This window comes from Corticium candelabrum, chromosome 15 (genome assembly GCF_963422355.1).
Source record: "Corticium candelabrum chromosome 15, ooCorCand1.1, whole genome shotgun sequence".
NCBI lineage: Eukaryota > Metazoa > Porifera > Homoscleromorpha > Homosclerophorida > Plakinidae > Corticium > Corticium candelabrum.
Window position 1 is genome coordinate 7,798,402 of NC_085099.1, and position 13,100 is coordinate 7,811,501.

At 38.7% G+C, this 13,100-nt stretch overlaps 1 long non-coding RNA gene across 10 annotated transcripts; it reads left to right on the forward strand.

Annotated features, from left to right (window-relative positions):
• Positions 1-587: 587 nt before the first annotated feature.
• On the forward strand, positions 588-12,129 carry LOC134191252 (uncharacterized). 10 transcript variants are annotated; one of them, XR_009971741.1, is made up of 11 exons: positions 588-1,231; positions 1,295-1,400; positions 3,300-3,923; positions 3,987-4,092; positions 5,989-6,612; positions 6,676-6,781; positions 8,678-9,301; positions 9,365-9,470; positions 11,366-11,841; positions 11,904-11,989; positions 12,053-12,129. It is a non-coding gene; the product is annotated as an uncharacterized LOC134191252 (long non-coding RNA). The 10 variants fall into 10 exon arrangements; XR_009971737.1 differs by having other exon boundaries at positions 11,366-11,522; positions 11,584-11,989; XR_009971743.1 differs by having other exon boundaries at positions 8,678-9,153; positions 9,216-9,301; positions 11,366-11,989.
• Positions 12,130-13,100: the final 971 nt, after the last annotated feature.

Sequence of the window (13,100 nt, forward strand, 5' to 3'; positions counted from 1 at the left end):
GTTGTGTTTGTTGGAGTTGTCAGTGTTTTGGTGTCAAATGATTAGGAGTTGTGTGTATTCAGGTCTGAGTGGGTGGCCAAGAGGAGAAAGACAGGAGGACAAAAGAGATTAAGATTATATGATCAATTAATTAATTAATTAATCAATTACTATTCCATGCATTAATTCAATAAATAATTGATTCAGTTGGGGTCAAGCTAGTTGTTTTAATAATAATGTTAAGTAAGCTCATATGGGTGTATGGGTATGTGGATGTCTGCTGTGGAGTGTGGATGTCGAGGTATGTTGGCCAGGTACTTACCTTGGTGGGAAAAGATGAGTTGTTGATGTTGCACACTGTGATGGGATGATCTTAGGATCGAGTTGCTTGACATGTATTAAAACTTGTTAGTTTGTGTAGTTGTTTCAAATCATCAATTGTCAGATTTCTTGTTTAATTAAGTTAATTTGTAATTTGAGTTGTGTATTGATTTTGTTGGCTCACACATTTGTTCAATGTAGTTTTGTATTGGGAGTAGTTTTTTGTATATGTGAGCACCAACATATGTCAGTCTGTATAAGAGTGTTTTTGGTGTGTACCTGTAATTGTAGAGTTCTTCCAATGTAGGTCTGTCTTTTTGACCACCCTTGTGGAGTTTGTTGGTCAGAATGAGTTGATGGATGCTGTTGTGGTCAGTAGTTGATGTTAATCAGGATGTTCATTTGCTGATCCCCACTTTTGGGAAATGCATTCTGAAGCCGGAGATGTTGAAGTGGTACTTCCGGTGTGGAGGTCCTGTTCAGTGTTTACGTACTCATTGTCTGTTTAGAGTTGTTTTCTGTTAGAATGTAGTTGTTATTAGAGAGACAATTCAAGACAATATCGATTGAGCGTTTTCAGAGAGGTTATGTGTCAGATATGAGATGTGATCACTAATCAAAACGTTATGGAACGATATCCAGCTTCGGGTATCGTTTCAGCGTGCACATAAGCGAGCGCGGTGCGGTCTATTGGCGTACGCGTTTCGGTTTATAACCTTCATCAGCGCCAGACACGCATCGATGAGAATGTCTAACCTTGCAACACGCTAGAGAATGTCACTCGTCAGTTGTCGTTCATATAAAGAAGTTTTGAGAAGTCGTGACGTGATCGGAGGTTTGACTAGGTTTCAGAACAATGGATTCTTGTGTCCGTTTGACGTAATGAGTTCTTTTGGTATGTCGGCGGCGGGAGATATATGTCTGTATCCGGGTAATATTAGTCATGTGACTTGTTTGTTGTCATGTATCGAATACCCTTGTTCTTCGGCTTCAGAAGCAACGGTGACGGTGTGGTTGGAAAGAGCAGCTGGCATAAGTGATATGGACGAACAGAGCGAGTGATGATGAGCTCTCGATGAGGTGAAGACGACATCTGATCGGTGAGTCTGCGTGTATGGGTATGTGTGTCTATGTGTGACATGCAGGTTGTCTGTCATGAGTGTTGTGTTTGCGTGGTGTGGGGTGTATGAGTGTTATTTGGTATCGTGGAGTAAGATTGGGGGTAGAAATAATTTTATAATTTATTTTTAAAATATTTATATTATTAATTAAATAGTGTATTTATTTCATAAATTTATTTAAATAAAAGGGGGGAATTTTGGATTAATAAAAAAGTGGTGAGTGTTATAGTTAGGGTTAATGTATTAAGTTAGTATATTATGCGATATATTAATATCCTATTTAGCTGGGGTTACGTATTAATCAAATTGAGTAGGTAGATAATTTGTTAGATGACTTGTTAGCTTAGTGTTAGAATTAAGGTTAGGGCCAGGACTGCGGCCCGGGCTGGGATTAAGATTATTTTTAATTAATTATTTAAATAATACATTAAGTATTTTAAATAGATTAAATAAATTGTTAGGGATAGGGTTACCGTTAGAATTAGGGTTAGATCTAAAGTTAGGGTTAAGGTCAGGGTTAGGGTTAGGGTCGGGGTTAGGGTTGGGGTTATGTTTTAAATTAATTAATTAGGTAATTCATTAACCAATTTTTTGGTGATAGAGTTTAAGTTTATTTATAGGATTAGAGGGGATGAAAGAGATTAAGATTATATAATCAAGTATTTAGTTTATTAGTCAATTAATAATCCATGCAGTAATTAAGTAATTAATTGTATTAATTTCTATTAAGTGGGAAAGAGAGATTGGGGGGGGGGGGGTGGGGGTGGTAGAAAGAGTGAGTGAAAGGAAAGAGAGAGAGAGAGGGGGGGGGGAAAGAGGGAGTGGGCATGAGTCATTCTAGTTTGTGTGTGTTTGTAGGTATGTATTGTGTATACTTGATGAAGCTTAGAGTAGGTACAGGTCAATAACATTCCTGGACGATGTGTTGGCCTGTGTCATCCATTATGGTGCACCATTGGTGCATTAGTGCGTCGAACTTCTACGAGTTACAGACGGCACTCCATCGACTCCCGTGGGAGGATGTTGTTTGACAGCATATGTCTCACCTTTGATTCGCGGGAAATGGAGCCAAAATAGGTTTATAGGTTAGGGTTTAGCTCAACAGAACTAAACCTCACGTACCAGAACGTACAGGACCATGCCTGGTCCAGTGAACGTGAGGGCTCCATTTCCTGTCTTGTGGGGTGCTCTCTCAGGTGTACGGCTTGTCATTAATTGTCAATAGTAGTCTCTCCAGCGTTGACGCAGCAATTTCCTGCTTCAGTGTAAAAGTTGTGTTTGTTGGAGTTGTCAGTGTTTTGGTGTCAAATGATTAGGAGTTGTGTGTATTCAGGTCTGAGTGGGTGGCCAAGAGGAGAAAGACAGGAGGACAAAAGAGATTAAGATTATATGATCAATTAATTAATTAATTAATCAATTACTATTCCATGCATTAATTCAATAAATAATTGATTCAGTTGGGGTCAAGCTAGTTGTTTTAATAATAATGTTAAGTAAGCTCATATGGGTGTATGGGTATGTGGATGTCTGCTGTGGAGTGTGGATGTCGAGGTATGTTGGCCAGGTACTTACCTTGGTGGGAAAAGATGAGTTGTTGATGTTGCACACTGTGATGGGATGATCTTAGGATCGAGTTGCTTGACATGTATTAAAACTTGTTAGTTTGTGTAGTTGTTTCAAATCATCAATTGTCAGATTTCTTGTTTAATTAAGTTAATTTGTAATTTGAGTTGTGTATTGATTTTGTTGGCTCACACATTTGTTCAATGTAGTTTTGTATTGGGAGTAGTTTTTTGTATATGTGAGCACCAACATATGTCAGTCTGTATAAGAGTGTTTTTGGTGTGTACCTGTAATTGTAGAGTTCTTCCAATGTAGGTCTGTCTTTTTGACCACCCTTGTGGAGTTTGTTGGTCAGAATGAGTTGATGGATGCTGTTGTGGTCAGTAGTTGATGTTAATCAGGATGTTCATTTGCTGATCCCCACTTTTGGGAAATGCATTCTGAAGCCGGAGATGTTGAAGTGGTACTTCCGGTGTGGAGGTCCTGTTCAGTGTTTACGTACTCATTGTCTGTTTAGAGTTGTTTTCTGTTAGAATGTAGTTGTTATTAGAGAGACAATTCAAGACAATATCGATTGAGCGTTTTCAGAGAGGTTATGTGTCAGATATGAGATGTGATCACTAATCAAAACGTTATGGAACGATATCCAGCTTCGGGTATCGTTTCAGCGTGCACATAAGCGAGCGCGGTGCGGTCTATTGGCGTACGCGTTTCGGTTTATAACCTTCATCAGCGCCAGACACGCATCGATGAGAATGTCTAACCTTGCAACACGCTAGAGAATGTCACTCGTCAGTTGTCGTTCATATAAAGAAGTTTTGAGAAGTCGTGACGTGATCGGAGGTTTGACTAGGTTTCAGAACAATGGATTCTTGTGTCCGTTTGACGTAATGAGTTCTTTTGGTATGTCGGCGGCGGGAGATATATGTCTGTATCCGGGTAATATTAGTCATGTGACTTGTTTGTTGTCATGTATCGAATACCCTTGTTCTTCGGCTTCAGAAGCAACGGTGACGGTGTGGTTGGAAAGAGCAGCTGGCATAAGTGATATGGACGAACAGAGCGAGTGATGATGAGCTCTCGATGAGGTGAAGACGACATCTGATCGGTGAGTCTGCGTGTATGGGTATGTGTGTCTATGTGTGACATGCAGGTTGTCTGTCATGAGTGTTGTGTTTGCGTGGTGTGGGGTGTATGAGTGTTATTTGGTATCGTGGAGTAAGATTGGGGGTAGAAATAATTTTATAATTTATTTTTAAAATATTTATATTATTAATTAAATAGTGTATTTATTTCATAAATTTATTTAAATAAAAGGGGGGAATTTTGGATTAATAAAAAAGTGGTGAGTGTTATAGTTAGGGTTAATGTATTAAGTTAGTATATTATGCGATATATTAATATCCTATTTAGCTGGGGTTACGTATTAATCAAATTGAGTAGGTAGATAATTTGTTAGATGACTTGTTAGCTTAGTGTTAGAATTAAGGTTAGGGCCAGGACTGCGGCCCGGGCTGGGATTAAGATTATTTTTAATTAATTATTTAAATAATACATTAAGTATTTTAAATAGATTAAATAAATTGTTAGGGATAGGGTTACCGTTAGAATTAGGGTTAGATCTAAAGTTAGGGTTAAGGTCAGGGTTAGGGTTAGGGTCGGGGTTAGGGTTGGGGTTATGTTTTAAATTAATTAATTAGGTAATTCATTAACCAATTTTTTGGTGATAGAGTTTAAGTTTATTTATAGGATTAGAGGGGATGAAAGAGATTAAGATTATATAATCAAGTATTTAGTTTATTAGTCAATTAATAATCCATGCAGTAATTAAGTAATTAATTGTATTAATTTCTATTAAGTGGGAAAGAGAGATTGGGGGGGGGGGGTGGGGGTGGTAGAAAGAGTGAGTGAAAGGAAAGAGAGAGAGAGAGGGGGGGGAAAGAGGGAGTGGGCATGAGTCATTCTAGTTTGTGTGTGTTTGTAGGTATGTATTGTGTATACTTGATGAAGCTTAGAGTAGGTACAGGTCAATAACATTCCTGGACGATGTGTTGGCCTGTGTCATCCATTATGGTGCACCATTGGTGCATTAGTGCGTCGAACTTCTACGAGTTACAGACGGCACTCCATCGACTCCCGTGGGAGGATGTTGTTTGACAGCATATGTCTCACCTTTGATTCGCGGGAAATGGAGCCAAAATAGGTTTATAGGTTAGGGTTTAGCTCAACAGAACTAAACCTCACGTACCAGAACGTACAGGACCATGCCTGGTCCAGTGAACGTGAGGGCTCCATTTCCTGTCTTGTGGGGTGCTCTCTCAGGTGTACGGCTTGTCATTAATTGTCAATAGTAGTCTCTCCAGCGTTGACGCAGCAATTTCCTGCTTCAGTGTAAAAGTTGTGTTTGTTGGAGTTGTCAGTGTTTTGGTGTCAAATGATTAGGAGTTGTGTGTATTCAGGTCTGAGTGGGTGGCCAAGAGGAGAAAGACAGGAGGACAAAAGAGATTAAGATTATATGATCAATTAATTAATTAATTAATCAATTACTATTCCATGCATTAATTCAATAAATAATTGATTCAGTTGGGGTCAAGCTAGTTGTTTTAATAATAATGTTAAGTAAGCTCATATGGGTGTATGGGTATGTGGATGTCTGCTGTGGAGTGTGGATGTCGAGGTATGTTGGCCAGGTACTTACCTTGGTGGGAAAAGATGAGTTGTTGATGTTGCACACTGTGATGGGATGATCTTAGGATCGAGTTGCTTGACATGTATTAAAACTTGTTAGTTTGTGTAGTTGTTTCAAATCATCAATTGTCAGATTTCTTGTTTAATTAAGTTAATTTGTAATTTGAGTTGTGTATTGATTTTGTTGGCTCACACATTTGTTCAATGTAGTTTTGTATTGGGAGTAGTTTTTTGTATATGTGAGCACCAACATATGTCAGTCTGTATAAGAGTGTTTTTGGTGTGTACCTGTAATTGTAGAGTTCTTCCAATGTAGGTCTGTCTTTTTGACCACCCTTGTGGAGTTTGTTGGTCAGAATGAGTTGATGGATGCTGTTGTGGTCAGTAGTTGATGTTAATCAGGATGTTCATTTGCTGATCCCCACTTTTGGGAAATGCATTCTGAAGCCGGAGATGTTGAAGTGGTACTTCCGGTGTGGAGGTCCTGTTCAGTGTTTACGTACTCATTGTCTGTTTAGAGTTGTTTTCTGTTAGAATGTAGTTGTTATTAGAGAGACAATTCAAGACAATATCGATTGAGCGTTTTCAGAGAGGTTATGTGTCAGATATGAGATGTGATCACTAATCAAAACGTTATGGAACGATATCCAGCTTCGGGTATCGTTTCAGCGTGCACATAAGCGAGCGCGGTGCGGTCTATTGGCGTACGCGTTTCGGTTTATAACCTTCATCAGCGCCAGACACGCATCGATGAGAATGTCTAACCTTGCAACACGCTAGAGAATGTCACTCGTCAGTTGTCGTTCATATAAAGAAGTTTTGAGAAGTCGTGACGTGATCGGAGGTTTGACTAGGTTTCAGAACAATGGATTCTTGTGTCCGTTTGACGTAATGAGTTCTTTTGGTATGTCGGCGGCGGGAGATATATGTCTGTATCCGGGTAATATTAGTCATGTGACTTGTTTGTTGTCATGTATCGAATACCCTTGTTCTTCGGCTTCAGAAGCAACGGTGACGGTGTGGTTGGAAAGAGCAGCTGGCATAAGTGATATGGACGAACAGAGCGAGTGATGATGAGCTCTCGATGAGGTGAAGACGACATCTGATCGGTGAGTCTGCGTGTATGGGTATGTGTGTCTATGTGTGACATGCAGGTTGTCTGTCATGAGTGTTGTGTTTGCGTGGTGTGGGGTGTATGAGTGTTATTTGGTATCGTGGAGTAAGATTGGGGGTAGAAATAATTTTATAATTTATTTTTAAAATATTTATATTATTAATTAAATAGTGTATTTATTTCATAAATTTATTTAAATAAAAGGGGGGAATTTTGGATTAATAAAAAAGTGGTGAGTGTTATAGTTAGGGTTAATGTATTAAGTTAGTATATTATGCGATATATTAATATCCTATTTAGCTGGGGTTACGTATTAATCAAATTGAGTAGGTAGATAATTTGTTAGATGACTTGTTAGCTTAGTGTTAGAATTAAGGTTAGGGCCAGGACTGCGGCCCGGGCTGGGATTAAGATTATTTTTAATTAATTATTTAAATAATACATTAAGTATTTTAAATAGATTAAATAAATTGTTAGGGATAGGGTTACCGTTAGAATTAGGGTTAGATCTAAAGTTAGGGTTAAGGTCAGGGTTAGGGTTAGGGTCGGGGTTAGGGTTGGGGTTATGTTTTAAATTAATTAATTAGGTAATTCATTAACCAATTTTTTGGTGATAGAGTTTAAGTTTATTTATAGGATTAGAGGGGATGAAAGAGATTAAGATTATATAATCAAGTATTTAGTTTATTAGTCAATTAATAATCCATGCAGTAATTAAGTAATTAATTGTATTAATTTCTATTAAGTGGGAAAGAGAGATTGGGGGGGGGGGTGGGGGTGGTAGAAAGAGTGAGTGAAAGGAAAGAGAGAGAGAGAGGGGGGGGGAAAGAGGGAGTGGGCATGAGTCATTCTAGTTTGTGTGTGTTTGTAGGTATGTATTGTGTATACTTGATGAAGCTTAGAGTAGGTACAGGTCAATAACATTCCTGGACGATGTGTTGGCCTGTGTCATCCATTATGGTGCACCATTGGTGCATTAGTGCGTCGAACTTCTACGAGTTACAGACGGCACTCCATCGACTCCCGTGGGAGGATGTTGTTTGACAGCATATGTCTCACCTTTGATTCGCGGGAAATGGAGCCAAAATAGGTTTATAGGTTAGGGTTTAGCTCAACAGAACTAAACCTCACGTACCAGAACGTACAGGACCATGCCTGGTCCAGTGAACGTGAGGGCTCCATTTCCTGTCTTGTGGGGTGCTCTCTCAGGTGTACGGCTTGTCATTAATTGTCAATAGTAGTCTCTCCAGCGTTGACGCAGCAATTTCCTGCTTCAGTGTAAAAGTTGTGTTTGTTGGAGTTGTCAGTGTTTTGGTGTCAAATGATTAGGAGTTGTGTGTATTCAGGTCTGAGTGGGTGGCCAAGAGGAGAAAGACAGGAGGACAAAAGAGATTAAGATTATATGATCAATTAATTAATTAATTAATCAATTACTATTCCATGCATTAATTCAATAAATAATTGATTCAGTTGGGGTCAAGCTAGTTGTTTTAATAATAATGTTAAGTAAGCTCATATGGGTGTATGGGTATGTGGATGTCTGCTGTGGAGTGTGGATGTCGAGGTATGTTGGCCAGGTACTTACCTTGGTGGGAAAAGATGAGTTGTTGATGTTGCACACTGTGATGGGATGATCTTAGGATCGAGTTGCTTGACATGTATTAAAACTTGTTAGTTTGTGTAGTTGTTTCAAATCATCAATTGTCAGATTTCTTGTTTAATTAAGTTAATTTGTAATTTGAGTTGTGTATTGATTTTGTTGGCTCACACATTTGTTCAATGTAGTTTTGTATTGGGAGTAGTTTTTTGTATATGTGAGCACCAACATATGTCAGTCTGTATAAGAGTGTTTTTGGTGTGTACCTGTAATTGTAGAGTTCTTCCAATGTAGGTCTGTCTTTTTGACCACCCTTGTGGAGTTTGTTGGTCAGAATGAGTTGATGGATGCTGTTGTGGTCAGTAGTTGATGTTAATCAGGATGTTCATTTGCTGATCCCCACTTTTGGGAAATGCATTCTGAAGCCGGAGATGTTGAAGTGGTACTTCCGGTGTGGAGGTCCTGTTCAGTGTTTACGTACTCATTGTCTGTTTAGAGTTGTTTTCTGTTAGAATGTAGTTGTTATTAGAGAGACAATTCAAGACAATATCGATTGAGCGTTTTCAGAGAGGTTATGTGTCAGATATGAGATGTGATCACTAATCAAAACGTTATGGAACGATATCCAGCTTCGGGTATCGTTTCAGCGTGCACATAAGCGAGCGCGGTGCGGTCTATTGGCGTACGCGTTTCGGTTTATAACCTTCATCAGCGCCAGACACGCATCGATGAGAATGTCTAACCTTGCAACACGCTAGAGAATGTCACTCGTCAGTTGTCGTTCATATAAAGAAGTTTTGAGAAGTCGTGACGTGATCGGAGGTTTGACTAGGTTTCAGAACAATGGATTCTTGTGTCCGTTTGACGTAATGAGTTCTTTTGGTATGTCGGCGGCGGGAGATATATGTCTGTATCCGGGTAATATTAGTCATGTGACTTGTTTGTTGTCATGTATCGAATACCCTTGTTCTTCGGCTTCAGAAGCAACGGTGACGGTGTGGTTGGAAAGAGCAGCTGGCATAAGTGATATGGACGAACAGAGCGAGTGATGATGAGCTCTCGATGAGGTGAAGACGACATCTGATCGGTGAGTCTGCGTGTATGGGTATGTGTGTCTATGTGTGACATGCAGGTTGTCTGTCATGAGTGTTGTGTTTGCGTGGTGTGGGGTGTATGAGTGTTATTTGGTATCGTGGAGTAAGATTGGGGGTAGAAATAATTTTATAATTTATTTTTAAAATATTTATATTATTAATTAAATAGTGTATTTATTTCATAAATTTATTTAAATAAAAGGGGGGAATTTTGGATTAATAAAAAAGTGGTGAGTGTTATAGTTAGGGTTAATGTATTAAGTTAGTATATTATGCGATATATTAATATCCTATTTAGCTGGGGTTACGTATTAATCAAATTGAGTAGGTAGATAATTTGTTAGATGACTTGTTAGCTTAGTGTTAGAATTAAGGTTAGGGCCAGGACTGCGGCCCGGGCTGGGATTAAGATTATTTTTAATTAATTATTTAAATAATACATTAAGTATTTTAAATAGATTAAATAAATTGTTAGGGATAGGGTTACCGTTAGAATTAGGGTTAGATCTAAAGTTAGGGTTAAGGTCAGGGTTAGGGTTAGGGTCGGGGTTAGGGTTGGGGTTATGTTTTAAATTAATTAATTAGGTAATTCATTAACCAATTTTTTGGTGATAGAGTTTAAGTTTATTTATAGGATTAGAGGGGATGAAAGAGATTAAGATTATATAATCAAGTATTTAGTTTATTAGTCAATTAATAATCCATGCAGTAATTAAGTAATTAATTGTATTAATTTCTATTAAGTGGGAAAGAGAGATTGGGGGGGGGGGTGGGGGTGGTAGAAAGAGTGAGTGAAAGGAAAGAGAGAGAGAGAGGGGGGGGAAAGAGGGAGTGGGCATGAGTCATTCTAGTTTGTGTGTGTTTGTAGGTATGTATTGTGTATACTTGATGAAGCTTAGAGTAGGTACAGGTCAATAACATTCCTGGACGATGTGTTGGCCTGTGTCATCCATTATGGTGCACCATTGGTGCATTAGTGCGTCGAACTTCTACGAGTTACAGACGGCACTCCATCGACTCCCGTGGGAGGATGTTGTTTGACAGCATATGTCTCACCTTTGATTCGCGGGAAATGGAGCCAAAATAGGTTTATAGGTTAGGGTTTAGCTCAACAGAACTAAACCTCACGTACCAGAACGTACAGGACCATGCCTGGTCCAGTGAACGTGAGGGCTCCATTTCCTGTCTTGTGGGGTGCTCTCTCAGGTGTACGGCTTGTCATTAATTGTCAATAGTAGTCTCTCCAGCGTTGACGCAGCAATTTCCTGCTTCAGTGTAAAAGTTGTGTTTGTTGGAGTTGTCAGTGTTTTGGTGTCAAATGATTAGGAGTTGTGTGTATTCAGGTCTGAGTGGGTGGCCAAGAGGAGAAAGACAGGAGGACAAAAGAGATTAAGATTATATGATCAATTAATTAATTAATTAATCAATTACTATTCCATGCATTAATTCAATAAATAATTGATTCAGTTGGGGTCAAGCTAGTTGTTTTAATAATAATGTTAAGTAAGCTCATATGGGTGTATGGGTATGTGGATGTCTGCTGTGGAGTGTGGATGTCGAGGTATGTTGGCCAGGTACTTACCTTGGTGGGAAAAGATGAGTTGTTGATGTTGCACACTGTGATGGGATGATCTTAGGATCGAGTTGCTTGACATGTATTAAAACTTGTTAGTTTGTGTAGTTGTTTCAAATCATCAATTGTCAGATTTCTTGTTTAATTAAGTTAATTTGTAATTTGAGTTGTGTATTGATTTTGTTGGCTCACACATTTGTTCAATGTAGTTTTGTATTGGGAGTAGTTTTTTGTATATGTGAGCACCAACATATGTCAGTCTGTATAAGAGTGTTTTTGGTGTGTACCTGTAATTGTAGAGTTCTTCCAATGTAGGTCTGTCTTTTTGACCACCCTTGTGGAGTTTGTTGGTCAGAATGAGTTGATGGATGCTGTTGTGGTCAGTAGTTGATGTTAATCAGGATGTTCATTTGCTGATCCCCACTTTTGGGAAATGCATTCTGAAGCCGGAGATGTTGAAGTGGTACTTCCGGTGTGGAGGTCCTGTTCAGTGTTTACGTACTCATTGTCTGTTTAGAGTTGTTTTCTGTTAGAATGTAGTTGTTATTAGAGAGACAATTCAAGACAATATCGATTGAGCGTTTTCAGAGAGGTTATGTGTCAGATATGAGATGTGATCACTAATCAAAACGTTATGGAACGATATCCAGCTTCGGGTATCGTTTCAGCGTGCACATAAGCGAGCGCGGTGCGGTCTATTGGCGTACGCGTTTCGGTTTATAACCTTCATCAGCGCCAGACACGCATCGATGAGAATGTCTAACCTTGCAACACGCTAGAGAATGTCACTCGTCAGTTGTCGTTCATATAAAGAAGTTTTGAGAAGTCGTGACGTGATCGGAGGTTTGACTAGGTTTCAGAACAATGGATTCTTGTGTCCGTTTGACGTAATGAGTTCTTTTGGTATGTCGGCGGCGGGAGATATATGTCTGTATCCGGGTAATATTAGTCATGTGACTTGTTTGTTGTCATGTATCGAATACCCTTGTTCTTCGGCTTCAGAAGCAACGGTGACGGTGTGGTTGGAAAGAGCAGCTGGCATAAGTGATATGGACGAACAGAGCGAGTGATGATGAGCTCTCGATGAGGTGAAGACGACATCTGATCGGTGAGTCTGCGTGTATGGGTATGTGTGTCTATGTGTGACATGCAGGTTGTCTGTCATGAGTGTTGTGTTTGCGTGGTGTGGGGTGTATGAGTGTTATTTGGTATCGTGGAGTAAGATTGGGGGTAGAAATAATTTTATAATTTATTTTTAAAATATTTATATTATTAATTAAATAGTGTATTTATTTCATAAATTTATTTAAATAAAAGGGGGGAATTTTGGATTAATAAAAAAGTGGTGAGTGTTATAGTTAGGGTTAATGTATTAAGTTAGTATATTATGCGATATATTAATATCCTATTTAGCTGGGGTTACGTATTAATCAAATTGAGTAGGTAGATAATTTGTTAGATGACTTGTTAGCTTAGTGTTAGAATTAAGGTTAGGGCCAGGACTGCGGCCCGGGCTGGGATTAAGATTATTTTTAATTAATTATTTAAATAATACATTAAGTATTTTAAATAGATTAAATAAATTGTTAGGGATAGGGTTACCGTTAGAATTAGGGTTAGATCTAAAGTTAGGGTTAAGGTCAGGGTTAGGGTTAGGGTCGGGGTTAGGGTTGGGGTTATGTTTTAAATTAATTAATTAGGTAATTCATTAACCAATTTTTTGGTGATAGAGTTTAAGTTTATTTATAGGATTAGAGGGGATGAAAGAGATTAAGATTATATAATCAAGTATTTAGTTTATTAGTCAATTAATAATCCATGCAGTAATTAAGTAATTAATTGTATTAATTTCTATTAAGTGGGAAAGAGAGATTGGGGGGGGGGGTGGGGGTGGTAGAAAGAGTGAGTGAAAGGAAAGAGAGAGAGAGAGGGGGGGGGGAAAGAGGGAGTGGGCATGAGTCATTCTAGTTTGTGTGTGTTTGTAGGTATGTATTGTGTATACTTGATGAAGCTTAGAGTAGGTACAGGTCAATAACATTCCTGGACGATG